At 60.8% G+C, this 3,451-nt stretch overlaps 1 protein-coding gene across 1 annotated transcript in view; it reads left to right on the forward strand.

The window, feature by feature from the left end:
* The first annotated feature begins 6 nt into the window (after window positions 1-6).
* The window catches only part of TNFAIP8L1 (TNF alpha induced protein 8 like 1), a 10,993-nt gene continuing 7,548 nt past the window's right edge, over window positions 7-3,451 (forward strand). The window contains exon 1 of the mRNA XM_006904115.3: window positions 7-43. The gene's annotated coding sequence lies outside the window, so the exon portion shown is untranslated. The remainder of the gene's footprint in view (window positions 44-3,451) is intronic.

Consider the following 3,451-nt stretch of genomic DNA (forward strand, 5'->3'; position numbering starts at 1 on the left):
ACGGAGCCCCGACGGTCGGACCCACGGCGGGCCCGGAGAGCAGGTGAGAGAGCGATGCGGGGCGCACCTCGGGGGCCAGCTGGCCGCCCTCCATCTCTCGCGTCCCCCGCAGCCCCGCAGAGAAGCCTCCTCCCGCCCCACCCCTGTCTGCCGTATTCCTGCCCGCGTTTCCCTCGCCCTCGGTTTCCCCCTTGCCCGCTGTCTCTCCGGCGCTCTCTGGCTGTATGGCTTAGGGGCAGGCGCAGTGGGTCTGAACTTCCCGCCCTGACCGCCGTGGGGACTCTGATGGACTCTGCCCCTTTCGCCCGCCGTGCAGTGCGCCAGGTGCTAGGGCCCGATTCCAGAGTCGGGGGGGGGGCATTCCACGGGTTGGGCAGCCGGGCCAAAGGCATGGAGGTGGAAATGAGTGTGGCTTCCGGCCGGTCCAGGCTGTTGGGAGAGCCAAGGCCAGGCTCACCCAGACTGGCCACTCCGGAGCTCCCCAGTGGCCTGAAGCCGGGGCCTCAGTTTTACCAGCTGTAAACTGGGACTGTCACCTGCTGAGATAATTGGCAGGTGAGCTGACCCAGATCTGCAGGCATCACCACCTCCTCTGTGCTGGGGGCCGTCTTGCAGGAGGGGCAGCCCCAGGTGCAGACAGGCCTCCCGAGTTTGTCTGAGCCCAGCTGGGGGAGGTGAAGGCCCTGAGGGGCGGCAGCGGAGTGAGGGCATTTGGGGAGTTCAGATCTTGGAATAAGGCAAACCAGGGTCCTGCTCTGCTGCTCACCATCGTCCCTTGAACAGGTGATTCGATTCTCCCACCTCGGTTTCTGTCTGTATAACGAGGAGGGATATGACGCCCTGGGGCTCAGGGCTGCTTCCAGGATTCAATGCGGGGAGGCAGGTCCTGCGCGCCTCCTTCTGGCCCTCACTCCAGCTTTCCCCCTCACTTGCTCTCCTGCAGCCACAGCAGCCTCCACATCACTGGCCAGGCATGGCCTCAGGGCCTTTTACAGGCTGTTCCCTCCGTGGCTATGCCATGCCCGTGGCGCGAACTTTAAAACATAACAAGTTACCTAGATGGGCCGGGCCAAGGGACTGCCAGGCGAGGGCTGGGCAGCTGGGAGGGGCGAAGGAGGGACGCTGTACCTATGGAAACTGGAACAAAGAGCCGTAGTCCCAGCCACACAAATACCTGGTCTCTGCTTCTTGCACTTGGCAGGTCTGGTGGCCTGAGACACCGGTGGTGGGTGAGTGTTCAGACTCCTGAGGGGCAGGTGTGGGGCTCAAACCCTGGGGGAAAGAGCGGGTGGGGCAAGGGGGTCCCCAAACAAAGGGATTAGCCAGGTAGGTGCAGATTCGAGGCCCTGTGGTGTTCCCTCTTGCTGTGTGGCCTTGGATTTGTCAGATGTCCCCTGAGCCCGAGTTTCCTAATCTTGCTTGGTGATCTGATTAGGTGGGTGCGGGGGGCCTCAGTGCCCCATCTGTCAAATGGGGCCGAGAGTGTGCCTAAGACAAAACTCCAGCTGTTGTCATGGAAACAGCCTCACCTAGAGCCAGATGCTGAATAATGACTCACGCTTGTCTGGGTTCAGTCCGGTGTTACAGACAGGGAGGTGGGGGCCTAGAGCTGGCAGGACCCGGCCCAGCTGCACCGCACACACTCTCCTGGGGCCCCCCTACACCCCTCCACCAGACGGCCTCCGCTGGAGTCTCACCCTCCTGAGCTTTCACAGAGGCACCTCCGGCCGAGTCAATGAGGTCTTCTAAGGTGCTGTCCTCCAGTTTCCCCTTCCTCCAGCGGGGTGGTGGAGGTTGGGGAGTGTCTGCCTGGGGGACCCCTCCTCCAGAGGGGCTCATGTAACGAGCCCGTGCCACTGTGTTGTCCGGGGGCATCTCTGTCTCTCTGGGCCGCAGTTTCCCTGGTTGAACAGTGGGGCCCTTGAGCAGGATCTCAGACTGTGCCTCTCCGGTGCTGAGGGGTCATTCATTCCTTCAGCAGTAGTTTCTGAGCACCTCCTGGGAGCCAGGCTTGGGGGTTGGGAGAGACAGACGTCGGTCCAGGAAATCGTCACACTTAGCTGTAACTGCGTGAAGATGGTGAAGAGTCTGATGGATGGGGAAGCTGGTTTAGATGGGCGTTTTGAGAGGGCCTCCAGCGGAGGTGGCATTTGAGGTGAGGCCTGAATGACAAGAAACAGTCATGTGGAAACTGGGGAGGTAGGGCAAAGGCCTTGAGGCAGGAGGAGGCTCCTGTGGCCGGAGCAGAGTGAGCGAGAGGGAGAGAGGGACGAGGGGAGGGCAGGGAAGGGACAGGGGCAGGTCGTGCAGGGCCTTGTGGGCTACCAGGAGGACTTGGGCTTTCACCCTGAGGGAGGTGGGGGCCCTGGAGGGCTGTGGATCAGCAGGAGCAGGACCTGACTCGGGTGCTCACGCGCGCCCTCTGGTGGTTGCTGCAGGCAGGATGGACATGGGGCACCAGCGGACCGGGCCCAGGCAGTGAAGAGATAAGTGGATAGAGCACTCTTCACTCAGTAGAAATCTGACCACACGTGCGTTCACGCGCGCCCTCTGGTGGTTGCTGCAGGGAGGACGGACATGGGGCACCAGCGGACCGGGCCCAGGCAGCGGAAAGATAAGTGGGTAGAGCCAGGACTCATTTAGGGGCTGCATCGGCGCTCCAGCCATGCGACCCTGGCGCCCCAACTCCTGTTAGGCATCCTTTGCTCAGCCTGAGCCCCAGCCTACCCTGGCATGCCCTGCTCGGAGTTGGGCGGTGGTCTCTCAACATTCGCGTTTGGCACTCACACTCTTCACTCAGTAGAAATCTGACCACACGTGCGAGTGTCCTGGCTCCGGCCGCAGCCTGGCCGGTGGCCAGACACTGCCCGTACGTCCTTAGGAAGGGCTCTGGGAAACCCGGTATGAGAACCGCAGGTGTCTCCCCCACCTCTGGCAAGCAGATTCCTTTCTCCCTTTGCCCATATTTAAAGTGGGCACTGACCAAGCGGTCTGAGTGATGATTTAAAGGGCTCGATGCAGGGGGCGCCCGGAAGTCAGCAGAGGGTAGTGTAGAACAAGGACTGTGGGGTCCTCTGCCATGGTGGGCAGAGGCCTGCCCTCCCAGGCCACCCTAGGCCGCTGCAGCCAGGGCCGAGAGAGGAGAGACGGAACGGCTGGTTTGGCCCTGCCGAGCAGGCCTATCAATTATTGACACCCTTTGTGTGAGGCATGAAGAATTCATGTGTTGGAGACGGGCTGCCCGTGGACCAGTGACGTGCTGGAGCCGGCACACTCCGCTCACGAGAGCCACTTGCTGTGTTTCCAGGGATTTTGCCACCTAATAATTTTGTCATTTTAAAAAGTGACAGGCTATGAACTTATAGTAAAGGATATTTAAAACAAAGCTATGGAATATTATTCAGCCATAAAAAGGACTAAAGCGTTGATGCTCGCCATAACGTGGACGCAC

The sequence above is a fragment of the Pteropus alecto genome, unplaced genomic scaffold (assembly GCF_000325575.1).
Source record: "Pteropus alecto unplaced genomic scaffold, ASM32557v1 scaffold30, whole genome shotgun sequence".
Classification (NCBI taxonomy): domain Eukaryota; kingdom Metazoa; phylum Chordata; class Mammalia; order Chiroptera; family Pteropodidae; genus Pteropus; species Pteropus alecto.